Source organism: Apodemus sylvaticus, chromosome X (assembly GCF_947179515.1).
Source record: "Apodemus sylvaticus chromosome X, mApoSyl1.1, whole genome shotgun sequence".
Classification (NCBI taxonomy): Eukaryota; Metazoa; Chordata; class Mammalia; order Rodentia; family Muridae; genus Apodemus; species Apodemus sylvaticus.
In genome coordinates, this window is record NC_067495.1 from 11,863,314 (window position 1) to 11,882,110 (window position 18,797).

The following is an 18,797-nucleotide window of genomic DNA, read 5'->3' on the forward strand; positions in this document are numbered from 1 at the left end:
CCCCACCATGTAATAAGGATACATGCTCTACTATGTTCATAGCAGCCCTATTTATAATTGCCAGATGCTGGAAAGAACCCAGGTATCCCTCAACAGAAGAGTGGATGCAAAAAATGTGGTATATCTACACAATGGAGAACTATTCAGCCATTAGAAACAATGAATTCATGAAATTCTCAGGCAAATGGATGGAGCTAGAGAACATCATGCTAAGTGAGGTAACCCAGACTCAAAAGGTAAATCATGGTATGCACTCACTAATAAGTGGATTTTAACCTAGAAAAGTGGAATACCCAAAACATAATCCACACATCAAATGAGGTACAAGAAGAAAGGAAGAGTGGCCCCTGGTTCTGGAAAGACTCAGTGAAGCAGTATTCAGCAAAACCAGAACGGGGAAGTGGGAAGGGGTGGGTGGGAGGACAGGGGAAGAGAAGGGGCCTTACCGGACTTTCAGGGAGTGGGGGGCTAGAAAAGGGGAAATCATTTGAAATGTAAATAAATTATATCGAATAAAAAAATCCAATAAACAATTACATCCAAACAATTAACAAATACTAAAAGCCAGTACTATGAAAATGCTGCAAAATATGTGATATTCTAAGATGTTTAAAACAGGCAGACAACTTATAAAATGAAAGTCACATTGTTGCAGAAAGAAACAAATTTAAGGGAGTAGAGAGATACTCTGTTCTGAGGTTACCACAGTGAAAATTAGTAAAATGTCCAGTTTCATAAAATTTATTCACAGACTCAATGCGATATCAATCAGAATATTAGCAAGATGTGTGGTAGAAGCTGAGAAGCAGATTGTAAAATTTATATGAACTGTAAAAAAACGTAGGATAGCTAATGCATCTCTTGAAGCAGAAACACATGTTGGAGGGTTAAACACAGCATGACTGTTAACAGTTTGAATTAAAATGGCCCCCAGAGGCTCATACATTTGCATGCTTAGCCATCAGGAAGTAGCACTACTTGAGAAGAATTAGAAGATGTCCCTGTGCTGTATGTAGCAAGTGTGTCACTCAGGATGGGCTTCAAGATTTCAAAAGCCCAAACCAGGCCCAGTTTCTCTCTTCCTGCTGTCTGAAGAGCCAGAACTCTCAGCTACTTTTCCAGCATTATGTCTGATTGTGTGCCACCAGGTTTCCCGCTACCCCCGCCATGATGATAATGTTAATGTAGGTTTAATAGTAAACTAAAGTTCGAAACTATAAACCAGTCCTGATGAAATGCTTTCCTCTTATAAGAGTTGCTGTGGTCATGGCATCTCTTTACAGCCCAAGAACACGGACTAGGAGGCTGACTCATGATATTCTGGTGCCTCAGGCATTGACTTCTTGTGATCCTGGCAAAAGCATCAAAGAAAAGTTGATAAATACCAATAATCCACAGCAGTGAATGGGGCAGAGTTAAAAGGATTAATATTTTGGAGTAGCTTGCTCCAAATAGTAAGCTTAAGGCCAGGCAGAGCTATATAGTAAGACTTCTTTAAAAGAAATAAAAAGAGACTAGTGTTGTGGTTCCCATTGGAACCACAGTATGTAAAGAAGCTAAGGCATGTTGACTGACTGATCTTCAAAGTTTGAGGCAAACATGGACAACACAGTGAGATCTTAGCATCTAAGAACAAAGGAAGAACAGATAATTAGAGCAAAGTTTGCATTCATACATAAACTGTGACATAGGTAAACAATTTTTTAATTGAAAAATTTCCAACAGTATATTTTGATCATGGTTTCCCAGCCTCCAATTCCTCCTATATCCTCCTTATGGTACTATCTACCAAACTTTATGCCCTCTCTCTTTCTCCCTTAAAAAAATAAACAAGAAACACATATGACCCCACCCCACCCCAGAAATCAAGCAATATGCAGAAAAGCAAGAAGACAAAAAAAACCAACAAACAAAAAAAATCAAAAAAACCAAACTGAGACAAAAAATCTAAAGTCCTATTGAGATAGTTTTTGGTTGGACATCTACTGCTGATTGTGGGAACTGCACTGAAGTGTGGTTAATGTATCAAGTGAGACTATGTTGGAGAAAACAGATTTTTTCCTTTGCCAGCAGCTATCAATTGCAAACAGTTTCTTTGTTGCAGATGGGAGTCCATGTCCACCATCTCCTCTCAGTGCTGAAACCCTGTCTGACTTGATTCTGTGCAAGTCTTGTGCATTGTGCCACAGTCTCTGGGAGTTTATATATGAATTAGTCCTGTTATATTTGGAAGACTCTGTTTCTTAGGACACTTCCATCATCTCTGTCTCCTATCATCTTCTGCCTCCTCTGCCACAATGTTCTCTGAGCTTTGAGGAGAGGTCTTTAATGAAGATACAATATTTAGGACTGAGTGCTCCTAAATCTCTCATTCTCTGTACATTGTCCAGGTTGTGAGTCTACATGTTAGTTCCCATCTATTGTAATAAGAAGCTCCTCTGACAAGGGCAGAGTGATACGTTGATCTACAGGTAGAGCAGCATGTCATTGGAAGTCTATGGTGGTTGAAATAGGTATGCCCCCCATAGATTCATGTGTTTGAATGTTTGGCCTATAGGGAGTGGCACTATTAGGTGGTGTGGCCTTGGTGGAGGAAGTGTACCACTGTGAAGGCTGACTTTGAGGTCTCAGATGCTCAGGCTAGGCTAGTGTGGCTCAGTCTTCCTCCTGCTATCTCTGAACTCAGATGTAGACAGGTCATTAATCTCTATGTTCTTTTAGCAGAATAGCTTTAGGTTTTCCCCTAATCCCCTGAGCTGTCTAAGGATCAGGTCCTTGGCTACTTTAGCAATGAGAGCCATGGCTTCCATCTCTTGAGATGAGCCTTAAATCCAGTTTTCTATTTAAAGTGTTTGGTTACTCCAATAACATTTGTTCTAATATTGTGCCAGTGTATCTTGCATGTTATAGCTTGCAGGGTTTGTGGCTGGGTGATGAACGTCATTGTCCTCCAGAGGCATGCAGACTACCTTCTAGCACCATGAATGCTACTTAGTAGAGGTGAAACTTCAGCTGAGCATTATCTTGATGTCTGTGTTTGTCATATAAGTAGTAGCTTTAGCAATAGAGCCTTACCATCACATTTTGGCAATAGAGTGTGATGTTTGAGTGGGTTAATAAAGCCCCTTTTGGCTAGTGACTCAAAAAAATATAACTAATTCCTGACATTAGAAGTTTTTTTTTTTTACAATATAATATTTTTATTAATTATTTGGTAATTTTTAAATTGGACATTTTATTTATTTACATTTCAAGTATTACTCCCTTTCCCAGTTTCCCCTCTGCAAACCTCCTATCCCATCCCCCCTTTCCCTGCTTCTATGAGAGTGTTCCCCCACCTACCCACCCACTCCCACCTCAAAGCCCTGGCATTCCTCTACACTGGGGCATCAAGCCTTCACAGAACCAAGGGCCTCTCCTCCCATTGATGCCAGATAAGGTCCCTTCAGCTCCTTCAGTCCTTCCCCTAACTCCTCCATTGGGGTCGCTGTGCTCAGTCCAATGGTTGGCTGCAAGCATCTGCATCTATATTGGTCAGGATCTGGCAGAGCCTCTCAGGGGACAGCTGTATCAGGCTCATATAAAGCACTTCTTGGCATCCGCAATAGTGTCTGGGTTTGGTGTCTGCATGTGGGATGAATCCCTAGGTGGGGCAGTCTCTGGATGGCCTTTCCTTCAGTTTCTTCTCTACACTTTGTCCCTGTATTTCCTTCAGATAGGAGCAATTCTGGGTTAAAATTTTAGAGATAGGTGGGTGGCCCATCCCTCAACCCAGGGGGGCATCCCTAACCTCTGAATATGGTCTCAGAAAGTTCTCTCTCTCCTTTGTGGGATATTTAAGCTAAAGTCATCCACATGGGGTCATGGGAGGTTCTTGCTTTCCCGCCATCTGGGACTTTCTGGTTGCTACCCCCAGTCCCCCATCTCCCATTGCTACACACCTCTGTTCAATTTCCTAACCTTCTGTACATCTCCTCAATCTCCTCCCATACCTGATTCTTCCCTTTTTATTCTCATAACCTCTTCTCTTCCTCCCAAGTCCTTCCCACCTTCTACTTCCCTTGATTATTTTGTCCCCCCTTTTAAATAGGACTGAAGCATCCACATCTTTGGTCTTCCTTCCTCTTTAACTTCATGTGGTCTGTGAGGTGTATCTTGGGTATTCTTTGGTTGCCGTTTTGTCCTATTGACCCTGTCTTTTGCCTTACAGAAGCTTTGCAAATTTATAATTTCCCAATTGTTAATTCTTGATCTTTGAGCACAAGCTATTGGTGTTCTGTTCAGGAAAACTTCCCCTGTACCCATGTGACTGAGGTTTTCCCCACTTTCTCTTCTATTAGATTCAGTGTATCCGGTTTTATGTGGAGATCCATGATCCACTTGGACTTGAGCTTTGTACAGGGAGATAAGAATGGATCAATTTGCATTCTTCTACTTGTTGACTGCCAGTTGAACCAGAATCATTTGTTGAAAATTCTGTCTTTTTTCCACTGAATGGTTTTAGCTTCTTGGTCAATGATCAAGGTGTGTAGGTTCGCTCCTGGGTCTTCAATTCTATTCCATTGATCTACCTGTATGTCATTGTACCAATACCATGCAGTTTTTTTTTTATCACAATTGCTCTGTAGTACAGCTTGAGGTCAGAGATGGTGATTCCACCAGAGGTTCTTTTGTTGTTGAGAATAGTTTTCCCTATCCTGGGTGTTTTGTTATTCCAGATCAATTTGAGAATTGTTCTTTCTAACTCTATGAAGAATTGAGTTGAAATTTTGATAGTGATTGCATTGAATCTGTACATTGCTTTAGGCAAGATGGCTATTTTTATTATATTATCCCTGCCAATGCATGAGCAAGAGAGATCTTTCCATCTTCTGCAGTCTTCATCGATTATTATCTTCAGAGACTTGAAGTTCGTGCCATTACATATCTTTCACTTGGTGAAAGATACGTATAACCAAGATATTTTATATTATTTGCAACTATGATGAAGGGTGTCATTTCCCTAATTTCTTTCTCAGCCTCTTTATTCTTTGAGTATAGGAAGGCTACTGATTTGTTTGAGTTAATTTTATATCCAACCACTTTGCTGAAGTTGTTTATCAGCTATAGGAGTTCGCTGGTGGAGTTTTTTGGGTCACTTAAGTAGACTATCATATCATCTGCAAATAGTGATAGTTTGACTTCTTCCTTTCCAATTTGTATCCCTTTGACCTCCTTTTGTTGTCTAATTGCTCCAGCTAGAATTTCAAGTACTCTATCAAATAAATAGGGAGAGAGTGGGCAGCCTAATCCAGTCCCTGATTTTAGTGGGATTGTTTCAGGTTTCTCTCCATTTAGTTTGGTGTTAGCTACAGGTTTGCTGTATATTGCTTTTACTATGTTTAGGTATGGGCCTTAAATTCCTGATCTTTCCAAGACTTTTAGCATGAAAGGATGCTGAATTTTGTCAAATGCTTTTTCAGCATCTAACGAAATGATCATGTATTCTTTTGCTTTGAGTTTGTTTATGTAGTGGATTACTGTTGATGGATTTCCGTATATTGAACCATCCCTGCATCCCTGGGATAAAGCCTACTTGATCATGGTGGATGATCGTTTTGCTGTGTTCTTGGATTCGGTTGGCAAGAATTTTATTGAGTATTTTTGCATCAATGTTTATAAGTAAAATTGGTCTGAAGTTCTTTTTCTTTGTTTGGTCTTTGTGTGGTTTAGGTATAAGTGTAATTGTGGCTTCATAGAACAAGTTAAGTAGTGTTCCTTCTGTTTCTAATTTGTGGAATAGTTTGAAGAATATTGGTATTCGGTCTTTTTTGGAAGGTCTGATAGAATTCTCAACTAAACCCATCTAGTCCTGAGCATTTTTTTGGTTGTGAGACTATTAATGACTGCTATTTCTTTAAGGGTTATGGGACTGTTTAGATGGTTTATCTGTTCCTGTTTTAACTTTGGCACCTGGTATCTTAGAAAATTGTCCATTTCATCCAGATTTTCCAATTTGGTTGAGTATAAGCTTTTGCAGTAGGATCTGATTTTTTTTTAAATTTCCATGATTTCCATTCTTATGCCTCCCTTTTCATTTCTGATTTTATTAATTTGGATACTGTCTCTGTGTCATCTGGTTAGTTTGCCTAAGGGATTGTCTATCTTGTTGATTTTCTCAAAGAATTAACTCATGTTTTTGTTGATTCTTTATATAGTTCTTTTTGTTTCTACTTAGTTGATTTCAGACCTGAGTTTGATTATTTCCTTCTGTCTAGTCCTCTTGGGTGTATTTGCTTTTTTTTTGTTCTAGAGCTTTCAGGTGTGCTGTCAAGCTGCTAGTGTATGCTCTCTCCAGTTTCTTTTTGGAGGCACTTAAAGCCATGAGTTTTCTTCTTACCACTGCTTTCATTGTGTCCCATTAGTTTGGGTATGATGTGTCTTCATTTTCATTAAATTCTAAAAAGCCTTTTATTTCTTTCTTTATTTCTTCCTTGACCAAGTTATCACTGAGTCGAATGTTGTTCAGCTTCCCTGTGTGTGTATGTGTGTGTTTCTGTTGTTTTTGTTGGTATTTAAGACCAGCCTAAGTTTGTGGTGATCTGATATGATTCATGGGATTATTTTAATCTTCTTGTATCTATTGAGGCCTGTTTTGTGATCGATTAAATGGTCGATTTTGGAGAAGGCACCATGAGATAATGAGAATAAGGTATATTCTTTTGCTTTGGGAGGAAATGTTCTATAAATATCTGTTAGATCCATTTGGTTCATAACTCCTGTTAGTTTCACTGTGTCTCTATTTAGTTTGTGTTTCCATGATCTGTCCAGTGCTGAGAATGGGGTGTTGAAGTCTCCCACTATTATTGTGTGAGGTGCAATGTGTGCTTCTAGCTTTAGTAAAGTTTCTTTTATGAATGTGGGTGCCCTTGCATTTGGAGCATAGATGTTCAGAATTAAGAGTTCATCTTGGAAGATTTTTCCTTTGATGAGTCTGAATTGTCCTTCCTTTTTCAATAACTTTTGGTTGAAAGCCTATTTTATTCAATATTATTATGGCTACTTCAGCTTGGTATTGTTTTGGAGAATTGTTTTCCAGCCTTTTACTCTGAGGTAGTGTCTGTCTTTGTCACTGAGGTGCATTTCCTGTATGCAGCAAAATGCTGGGTCCTGTTTATGTGTCCAGTCTGTTAGTCTATGTCTTTTTATTGGGGAATTGAGTCCATTGATGTTAAGAGATATTACGGCATGGTGATTGTTGCTTCCCATTATTTTTGTTGTTAGGGGTGGAATTATGTTTGTATGGGTTTGTTGAAAAATTACTTTCTTGCTTTTTCTAGGGTATAGTTTCCCTCCTTTTTAGAGTTTTCCACCTATTATCCTTTGTAGGGCTGGATTTGTGGAGAGATATTATGTGCATTTCCTTTAGTCATAGAATATCTTGGTTTCTCCATCTACAGTGATTGAGAGTTTTGCTGGGTAGAGTAGCCTGGGCTGGCATTTGTGTTCTGTTAGGGTCTGTATGAGATCTGCCCAGGATCTTCTAGCTTTCATAGTCTCTGGTGATAAGTCTGGTAAAATTCTGATAGGTCTGCCTTTTTATGTTACTTGATCTTTTTCCCTTACTGCTTTTAATATTCTTTCTTTGTTGCCTACATTTGGTGTTTTGACTATTATGTGATGGGAGGAATTTCTTTTATGATCCAATCTATTTGGAGTTCTGTAGGATTCTTGTATGTTTATGGGCATATCTTTTGTTTGTTTGTTTGTTTGTTTGTTACGAAACACAAGACAATCATTATTGAAAAGTGCAGTATTTAACAATTTAAAAGTGCAGTACATAACAATTCTGGTTACAATAAACGTGCTTTTAAGGATTTTAAATTTGAGCTCATCTACTCATCATATTACATAAATATTAAAACTATGAATTTACATCTAAATGACAGGCTGCCCGTTCATTTTTTTTTTATCACGTAAGTTCCATGAAGAGACAAGGGATGCCTTTAACACTGGAAGCCAATGCATAAACAAGTACCAACAGCAGTGTAAAAAAGAGTATTTAAAAGCAAAATTTATAAAAAAAAAAAAAAGAAGAACCTTTTCTATTCAATCACCCCCTATCAGGCTCCTTAGAGCCTTCATCTACCACAATAACCCTGCTGGGAGCCAGTCCCCAGTCTGACCTAACTGATCTATTATACTGCCCACAGTCTGTACCAGACCCACCCACTGCACTTCCCTGGGAACTACCTGCATACCCAGTGGGTCCTCAATCTCCTGTACAGCTACTGCATTCCTTGGACAGAAAAGCTGTTGGCTCTCATGCCATAATTCTAGTCAGGTTTATTTATTTATTTATTTATTTATTTATTTATTTATTTATTTATTTATTTATTTATTTTCTGAGACAGGGTTTCTCTGTGTAGCCCTGGCTGTCCTGGAACTCACTCGGTAGACCAGGCTAGCCTCGAACACAGAAATCTGCCTACCTCTGCCTCCCAAGTGCTGGGATTAAAGGCTTGTGCTACCCTCTGGTCAGATTTATTTCACAGACGTTCTGTTTTTTCACATGAACAGGGAGGAGTGGGAAGAGAAGACTCCTTTAAGACACAGGGAATTAATGTTACTGTTCCTACTGAGAGCACATCATCATTCCATCACACACAGAAGACTGGGCAGGAGTGAGCAGCTCAGGAAAGGCAAAGACCTGGGAGGAGCGCTGGACAGGAGTGCAAGCTCTGTGGCACTCCTGACCTCTGCAACCCTCAGAAAGCACCAGAGGACAGGACCAGCAGCTGCCACACTTGCTCATGCACCCTGGGAGGTCCCGTGCCACCCAGCAGGGCCAGGTACACCACAAGTACAGATGTCAGCTGCTGAGAGAAGGTGGCCCCACAATCAGTGATCCTAAACTTCATATTCAGAAGGAGAACTGTGGAAATCTGAGGCAGCCCCAATGGTTAAGGCTAGTGCTGGCCAACCTCTCTCACCACAGGCCCACTCAAAGGCCCAAGTCAGAAGCGAGGGAGCGCCAGCCTCCAGAGAATGACTTTGCTCTCGCTGTACCATAAGACATTCTGTCTGCTCCTCCAGCTTCCTGTCACATCAGAACAACAACTAGATGCATAAGATACCAGGTGCACGGCTCAGGAAAGGTAGGACACTCAACAACCACTCCAAACAGTGCGTCTGCAAACCAGTCACGGGCTGCTACTCAGAACGGCAACTGGTAGCCAGCAGCCACTCAAAGAAGACCACAACACCAGAGATAACAGTTCCAGAGGCTGCGCCCATGCCTGTAGCCTAACTGGCCCAATCCTGATGGTGGGTTCACTTCTCAAGAGTCAAGGAGTCACAGGTTCCAATACTCCAAACTGCAAACAGCAGCAGCAGCAGCAGCAGAAGCAGAAGAAGAAGAAGAAGAAGAAGAAGAAGAAGAAGAAGAAGAAGAAGAAGAAGAAGAAGAAGAAGAAGAAGAAGAAGAAGAAGAAGAAGAAGAAGAAGAAGAAGAAGAAGAAGAAGAAGAAGAAGAAGAAGAAGAAGAAGAAGAAGAAGAAGAAGAAGAAGAAGAAGAAGGCTTCCTAGCCTCAGAGAAGGCAGCAGAAAATAAACTATATATATATATATATATATTTAAGTATATATATTTGTATCCATCACTCACTATGATGTCAGTGTTCATAGGTATCAGACTCTCTGTTTGCCTGTCAATTCATCTGATAAACTCCAGTCGGTAATGCCACACACATAGAAAGCACACTTTGTTGGAATGTTCCTCAATGTTTTGGAATATCTGTGCAGCCATGTATTAGAATACTGATCCAATTCTGCTCCTTAATTTTACTGAAACTGAATGTTGTTAAAGTCACTACCTGTGACAGTTCACTACCATCCATATGCCCAGATTTTCACTAGGTTAGACCTTTCACCAGCAGATTCCATGGGATACCTTCAAAACAGAAAAGATTTGCACATGGTCGAGTTGTATAATACAGTGATGCTGGATAGTCACTCCAGGTAAACAGTTCCAGGGCAAGTGTGTAGAGCTAATATCATTAGCAGGAGGATGGCAACCCCTCTGTTGCTCCTGTGGACACACTGTGTGGAGCTGCAAGCAGCCCCAAAGATTTGGTAACTTCCTACTGTAGGCAAATGACTCTACCCTTTCCAGGCAGGGGGGTAGCTATGTTTAGTTGGGGGTGGGCAGCGGGACTTTTTCAAACACATGTGAACATCACAGGTACATTTGCTCTAATGATCTGTGATTATTCACCTGAGAAATGACCAGTCTGCTGCGTCCAGGGAAACCTTGGAAGTGCCAACACTGCACATCATCCACCACAGGGATGGGGAATCCCAACATGGAAGTAGGGATGCAGGCTCTGCGCTACAGCAAATGTTTCTATCTATGTGCAGTGTGTGCTTTCTTGTACTACCTCTTCCCCTGTACACACACACACACATACACACATACTCTCTCTCTCTCCTCTCTCTCTCTCTCTCTCTCTCTCTCTCTCTCTCTCTCTCTCTCTCTCTCTCTCTCAAGTGCTCATGAGGCAATTAAACATACTCATTCATAAACATTCTATGTTCATGGACATAAGGAATGAGGAATCTTTTGTTCACCCTGATCCATGCAGAAATCTTTCTAAATGTCTCAAAAAATAAAATACTAAAAAGAAATTAAAGAGGGCATTACTATAAAAATAAACTCACCAAAGGTTCCATATTCAGGTGACCCAAGTTGACAGCTACTGAAGTGACTTCCACACCAATACAGAAGTCCCGACTTAGCTGCCAGAAACAAGCACCCCTTCCAACCAAAGCCCCAGCAATTCAGTGGGGTTGAAAAAAACATAAAAAGCACAACCCCAGTTGACGAACTCCAGAGAAGTCCTCACACCTGGCCCCTTTGACCCACACTGAACAGAAACACTCTCACAGATTCAAGTTGGCCATATTCAGGCAAAAAGAACCCTCATGATATTTTGTGTACACACTCAAAAATCTTTCCCACCACAGAACCTTCCAGGCAAGTGCATTCTTTTTTTGTTTGTTTGTTGTTTGTTTTATGAAAAATAATTTTTATTCAATATATTCTTAATTTATATTTTTAAATGATTTCCGCTTTCCTGGATCCCTCCAGCCCCGAAAGTCCCATAAGCTTTCTTCCCTCCCCCTGTTCCCCAATCCACCCCTTCCCTCTTCCCTGTCCTGGTATTCCCATACACTGCTGCACTGAGCCTTTCCAGAGCCAGGGGTCACTCCTTCCTTCTTCTTGGACATCATTTAATATGTGGATTGTGTCTTGGGTATTCTAAGTTTCTAGGTTAATATCCACTTATCAGTGACTGCATACCATGAGTGTTCTTTTGAGACTGGGTTACCTCACTTAGGATGATGTTCTCCAGCTCCATCCATTTGTCTAAGAATTTCATAAATTCATTGTTTCTAATTGCTGAGTAGTACTACATTGTGTAGATATATCACATTTTCTGTATCCATTCCTCCGTGGAGGGACATCTGGGTTCTTTCCACTCTGGAAATCAGTCTGGCAGATCCTCAGAAAACTGGGCATGACACCTCTTGAGGATCCTGCCTTACCACTCCTGGGCATATACCCAGAGGATTCCCCAGAATGTAATAAGGACACATGCTCCACTATGTTCATAGCAAGTGCATTCTTGAACTGCCTGCCCCTTTCCACTTGCCACATCCACTTGGTACCGAGTGCATTCAGCTACAGAAGAGAGTGGCAAAAGAGGCTCACGAAGCACTTACACAGGCTTCCCAGGCCTCCCCCCACTAGTCACAGAGCACAGGTCATCCTCAGGTGAATGACTCCAAGAGAAGCTACATTATTTCTACATTTTTAGACATAATCACAGCCCTGCTTCTCTAACAATAAACATGAGGAACCAACTTAAGAATACACTTATTTCATTGTAACCAGTCTCAAATGTACAACACTCTTCAGAGCACACAGTGGAAGTCTTTGGGGGAGAATACAGCAGTGCCTGTGTCTTTAGCTGACTCAATTATTCTTGGGGGGGGGGGAAGGGGAAGGAACAGATCCTTAAGTGAAATAAAGCAAAAGACAACAGTGCCTCAGTGTGGCTGCTTCTCTCTGACATCTTCCCTCCTAGGAAGACACTTTCCTTCTACAATGGGCTTTTCTAACAGTTCCAACAGATACACAAAACATTATCCTGTAAGACATACAGCGGAAACTCAGATGGCAGACCCTGCTCGGACACACAGACCATTCTTCATGCCAGCTGGACTGCTCACCACGCTCCTGTATTTCCCTGATAAGCTTCAGGTAGAAGGACAGGGGTCCTGCTCTCCCTGCTGCTGTCTGGAGCTGCTGAAGGTGCTTCTCTCTCTCTCTCTCTCTCTCTCTCTCTCTCTCTCTCTCTCTCTCTGTCTGTCTGTCTGTCTGTCTCTCCACCCCTGTCCCTGCAGATCCTTCCAGAATCAGTCAGTCAGTGCCCAAAAGAAAACAAACCAGGCTGTGTCCACACCCGGCAGCCCCAGCACCCAGAGTCTGCTCCAGTCTCCCCTCCCCACGCTTCAGTGAGGACATTCCTTGCAGGCTTGCAGGCATGTAACAGAGACTCGGTCCATCACAGAGGTGCATGAGTGACAGGCAGTGAACACGGTCCAGTCCATGGGGTTTTGCGTATGATGGTTTTACATCAGTCACTGCAGGTAGATTGCACAAGCCTTGTTTTTGTTTGTTTTTATAAACATGCATTCAACTAGATATGATTCAGAATAAAGTAATACTCCCTTTTTTTTTATCATCACTGTTGGCTAAAAATTTGCCAGGCAGTCCACAAAACAGGATTTGCTTTAAAACCAAGGCAGAGTTAGTTGCAGACTAGCGAGCTGGGACCTGCTGGGCTGCGGCACAGCCATGTTTAGTCAAGTGTTCGGCTAAGCATTAGGAAGAAAGTCCTGCTTAGAGGCCCAGGGCCTGCAGCACCAGCTGTGGAACTCAATGGAGTGACTGCACAGCTCCAACCTCAACTGCTAATTTGCAGGGCAATCAGCACTGGCAGGAGAGGAGGCGGGTGAGGCATATAGCTGTAGATGGGCGTTCCTGGGGCTGGGTGTGGGGCTACAGGAGTTGGAGAATGATCAGTCAGCAGGGTATCTAGTGACCCCCACTGCTTAAGGAGGAGGGATGGGAGCAGGGTAGACCATTGCTGGCCTGCCATTGGGCTGCACCATGATGTGAGGAGGCGCTGCACACAGAGGTTGTGTATAGTACTTACCTTGCTGGGCGCTGGGCTCTGCTGTGGATAGACACTTCTCACTGGGTACACAGCCCTCTGGGAAGGATTGGGGGAAGAGGTGTATGGTAGCACAGCTCTGCTGGTTGGGGACAGAACAGTTTGTAAGGTGAGCCAAGAGTGTAGCCTGTGTGGAAGGTAGGATTCACTCCAGGGTCCATGTTAGGAGAATAGGCAGGTGCTGCTGCAAAGCCCACAGGAAAACCAACTGGATAACCAATTCCTTTAGCATTTGCATAGGGAACCCCAGAAGACTCAGGGCTATAAACAGGATTCATGATTTCAAGAAGGTGGCCTGCGGCTCCTGGACTGGTGCATGCAGGCCTGAGCCGGCATAGCGTGTGGCTCCGCGACAGGCAGTGCCCAGATGATGCCAGGTTGCTACCAACCGCTAGGCTCCCCTGCCCGCCCCTCCCCCCCCTGCCCTCTGCCTCCAGCCCTCCTCACCTCAGCCTCCTGCTACCACCAACACTGCACAGACACTGCAGTTCACGACCTCAGGGCATTTCTTTCTTTAGGTTAGGGAAGTTTTCTTCTCTATTTTTTTAAAAGTCAAGAACTTATTTTATTTATTTTAAAATAAACATTGAAGGGACATTATCCACCACCTTACAAACCTTTTGAATGTGGAATGTTCAACATCCTAAGAAGGTATAGTAGACTACAAAACCAACAAAAACTCCAGTTGTCTAATGATGACTATCTGAGAATTATTGTTGTTTTGAGTAGCTGAGTCTCAGCTTGGGGGGGGGGGATGTTTGCAAAAGGCTAAAAGTAAGATTTAATTTCTGTACAGAAAATAACATTAACTTAGTAAGTAGCCTTTGTTTTAACAAGTGGAATTAATTCTCCATGACGTAAAATGGAATGGGACGAGCAGCACTCAGTTCATAGGCACACAGAGCTAGTGCTCAAGCTGCTAGCACAAATTCCAACACAGAACATATGGCTAAGTCACTGCTAACCTTTCCATCTCCAAACTGTATGCTCTCTATGCACCTAAGGCAAAGAATCAACACGTTGAACGTAAGTGTCTCCTTGAGAAAAGGAGAGAATTCAATTAGGGTTAAATTAGACAAAGATAAATGGAAATACTTCAGAAACAGCTACTAGACATAGCCAAAAAGTCTGTGACACTAACAACTGCACAGCAAAAGGTGGAATGATGAAGTCTAGATGTGAGGGAAACTCTGAGCATCTGTATAAAGATGTGTTTCAACGAGTCAGCACATCCTGGGGTAACTAGTGTACAGGGCAAGCAAAAGGTCCACAACCCAGGTGTGAAGTGCTTCTTGCCATTGAACCCTGCCCTAGTATATTACATTTCGATCTTACTTGTCCAGCTCTTCCTGACCACCCTGGATCACTAGTCCTTGAAAGGCAGCTGAAAAACTTAGTGTTTTTCCTGGTAAGTGGAAATTCCTAATCCCTTCAAGTCCGAGGTAGGTTCTCTCTGAGGGATTCTATGAACATCTTAAATCTGGGCAGTTGGGAAAGCCTGGACAATCCATTTGGTCATTCCTTTCTTAGATTTTCAGTTAGCATCCACCTTTAGGCCTGTACTTTGAGCTATTGCCAGGGTAGCTGAGAAACTACAGTCATCTTAGGACTATCAGAATCCTGGAGCACTGTTTCTGAAGGAAAAAAAATCTCTTAGCTCCGCAAATTTCAAAACCCCTAATGATCCAGTAATTCTTCAATTACAAGAAAGTCCAAATAGCCTCTGTCTCTCTGATAATGGGACAAAGTCACAATCTTCATGATGAAAAAAATCCTTTAATGACCCCTCTAAAACAAATTTTCCACCAATTCGATTAGGTCTGCCAAAGTCCTGCACCATTGTGTATTAGGGAAAGCACTCAACATTGCAGCATGTGTGGTATATTGTGCTTGATGCCCTGGAATTTCATGTATCAGAGACAACACAAAATATTCTCTGTTTATTTAAATAAAGCAAATCTTTATTCAGAAAACATTGAAATAATTTGGAGCATTAGAATGATTTTCAGTTAAATTAGAAACACACGTGGATTCAGTACTGAAATAAACTTTGAAATAGTTATATGAGTGTTCTGATTCAGTGCCACAGTTCGAATCTCAGGTCCTCCACTTTCCTTCCAATCAAACACCTCTTATGCCACAGTACATCTCTGTGAGTTGCATTGGTATAACAAAGTTCTTGATGTTGTAAAAGTAATATAATTTCCACTGTATTCTTTTTGGTTTTTGGTTTTTTCGAGACAGGTTTTCTCTGTGCAGCCCTAGCTGTCCTGGAACTCACTCCGTAGACTAGAAATCCCCCTGTGTCTGCCTCCCAAGTGCTGCAATTAAAGGCGTGCACCACGACTGCCCACCTTCCACTGCATTCTTTTTTTTTTTAATTTATTTAATGTATGAGTGTTCTGCTGCATATACACGCAAATGCCAGAAGAGGGCATCTGATCCCCTTGTAGATGGCTGTCACCCACCATGTGACTGTTGGGAATTGAACTCAGGACCTCTGGAAGGGCAGCCAGTATTCTTAACCACTGAGCCATCTCTCCAGCGCCCTCCACTGTGTTCGTAATAATCCTGATGTACTTAGGATTGTATTTGCTGTTGTTCAGATGTAAGCAATTTCAGAATTGTGTGAACAAAACAGTTCACTTACTAGCAAACAGAATTTACATTTTATTGCAGTTGAACAATGTTGGTTTGGAGTCATTTAAGTCACAGGGACATGTGTTTTCAAAGAAGCCACAGCAAACTGCTTCATTTATCGATGTGTAAGGACTACTTTACTATTCCACTAAAGTTCAGCCATTGACCACTTGCACGTCTATAAAGACAATATCACCTGCTATCTTCCCAGTATATCAATCAGCACTTCTGCTACAGCACAGAACTGTATTTGTTGTGTTGGTATTGGAAAGTTCTTGCTCTTGCAATACTACTGCCCTTTTCCACACTGTTCTTCCCTATTCCATAGCACTGAAATCTATGTACTGCTGTCATGATGCAAACCACTTCAGAGGTGTGTAAGTTAGCAGGTATGCATTGTTGTTAAAGGAATTTCAATTTCTCCATGATAGAATTGCATCTGTTTTTCAAAACACCGATGAGAGTCACATGCACTTGTGTTTTCCAAGGCTGCCACTGGGTTCTCCTTCAGTTGCAGGCATGTTTTCCCTGCTGTCATGTAATCTTGTTCAGTTACTGTACTGGGGCAGTCCTCTGTTTATGAGCTCATGTATTTGCTTCTCTGTATATTGGCCACCACTTCTCTTACAGTCAGTGTATTACTGTGATGTTAACTGACAGGACAAACTTCTCGCTGTTGTAAATTTATTATCATTTTAACTGAGATCTTAACAATTCTAGTCCACTTAGGAACTTATGTGCTGGTGTTCTGAATCAAGCAGCTTCAGAATGTAATGATTAAGCCTGTATCCTTTGTTATAGATGGCATTTAGATATCTTTGCACTAGTTTATACATTTGTATATACATTGTTATAGACGAATATGCCCTTGTGCAACATTTTAAATAACGTGTATTTTGTCCACAGAGAGTACTGTGTACTGCCTCAGTTACAGATGCACATGCTGTTGTCTCCTATACCATACCATTCTTGGTCAGTCAGAGTTCTGGTGTGGTGCTACAATTAGTATCACAGGTCCTGGAAGGTGAGAAACTCTCAGAACTCAAAGGGAGGGACCTTGAATGGCATGCATTACAGTGGGAGGGAGAACTTGTAGGGTCAACCTCCAGTGGAGGGACAGGACATCAAGTGGGGCAGAGACTGGGGTTGCCATCCCACAGTCAAAAACTCTGACCCATAATTGTTCCTGTCTGAAAGAACTGCAGGGGCAGAGATGGAGAGGAGACTGAGGGAAAGGAGGTTCAATGACAGGCCCACATTGGGATCCAGCTCAAGGGGAGGCCCTGGGGCCTGAGACTGTTCCTGGTGCTGTGGTGTGCTTGCAGACTGGAGCCTAGCATGGCTGCCCTCCAAGAGTCCCAACAAGCAGCTGAAAGAGCCAGATGCAGATACCCAACCAATGGACAGAAGCCTGGGGCTCCTGTGGTTGAATTGAGGAAAGGCTGGAAGACGCTGAGGAGGAAGGAGACCCCATGGTAAGAACAGCAGTCTCGGCTGTTTGGATCCTCTGGATGGTGTTTGTATTCTTTCTGCTTGTTGCTGCAGACCTCTTCCACCGGGGTCCCAGCGCAGTGGAGACAGGTTGCGCGTGGGCACCATGAACCGCCTAGGCTCTGTGCAGTGGAAGATGCCATGTGTGTTTGTGACGGACGTAAAAACTGAGCCTTCAGCCAAGTGGGATCATCAGCCATTTAAGGTTTTGGCAACTGAAACACTAAGTGAAAAGGCATTTGATGCAGATGTGTACAATGCGGTTGCAACAGAAAAAGTGGACGGAACATGCTGCTATGTCACTAACTACAAAGGTCAGCCATACCGTTGGGCTCAACTAGATAGAACACCTAACAAGCAAGCAGACAAAGATTTAAAAAATTTCTACATTCAAAAGAAAGCACAAAAGAGGAAGACTTCAAGCCTATCCCAGAGTTCTCGATACCAGCAAAGGAAATAGAAAAACAGAACGGGAAGTCAGTACCTAATGAAAACAGGCACATTCCTGGTTGGGTACCAGTAGAAAAGAACAGCAAACAATATTGCTGGCACTCATCTGTAGTCAATTATGAGTTTGGAATTGCCCTGGTACTAAGGCACCATCCTGGTGATCCTGGAGTTTTGGAAATTAGTGTTGTTCCCCTGTCAGATCTCTTAGAGCAAACTCTGGAGCTGATAGGAACAAATATCAATGGAAACCCATATGGGCTAGGAAGCAAGAAATACCCATTACATTTTCTTACACCACATGGAGCATTCCAGGTTGGAAATCTGCCTACACTGAAACACAACGAACCTGCTGTCCTGGTTTGAAGACTGCAGAGAGGGTCAGATTGAAGGGATTGTGTGGCATTGCTGTGACGGCTTTTTAATTAAGGTCCACTGCCACCATCTTGCTTTATTCTGGCCACTTCCAGATACTTACATGAATAGCAAACCAGTTATAATTAACATGAACCTGAACAAATATGACTGTGCTTTTGATAACCAGTCTTTGTTTAATCAGCTTTTGAAAGTAGATAAACAGAAATTTGATAGGCTCAAAGACATAATACTTAATGTGTAAAATGGAAATAATAGTTGGGATTACTGTGATTTTCTAATATTGACAAGTTTGTCGTGTTTACAGAGGTTGAACCTTCAATTTAATGTTGCTAGCTGTTTGGCAAAATATATGTCAGCTTCTAAACAGGTTTCTACGTATCTATAGAAATCATAGTTAGAATTTGAATATCTTAACACAAAAATAAATGTAAAATAATCAATTTTAAATAGTAAAACTGTTATAAGCTTACCCTTATGCTTTTCAAAATTTTAAGACATTATGAAAATAGGAATATTTATCATAGCTGTATAATCATATATTACTGAAGTCTTCAAAAATAT

The 18,797-nt window shown here is 41.8% G+C and overlaps 2 pseudogenes; one reads left to right on the forward strand and one right to left on the reverse strand.

The window, feature by feature from the left end:
* Positions 1–13,010: 13,010 nt before the first annotated feature.
* Positions 13,011–13,579, reverse strand: LOC127675527 (myelin-associated neurite-outgrowth inhibitor-like; annotated as a pseudogene).
* A 3,938-nt stretch (positions 13,580–17,517) lies between these two features.
* Positions 17,518–18,477, forward strand: LOC127675720 (uncharacterized protein C12orf29 homolog; annotated as a pseudogene).
* The last annotated feature ends 320 nt before the right edge of the window (positions 18,478–18,797 follow it).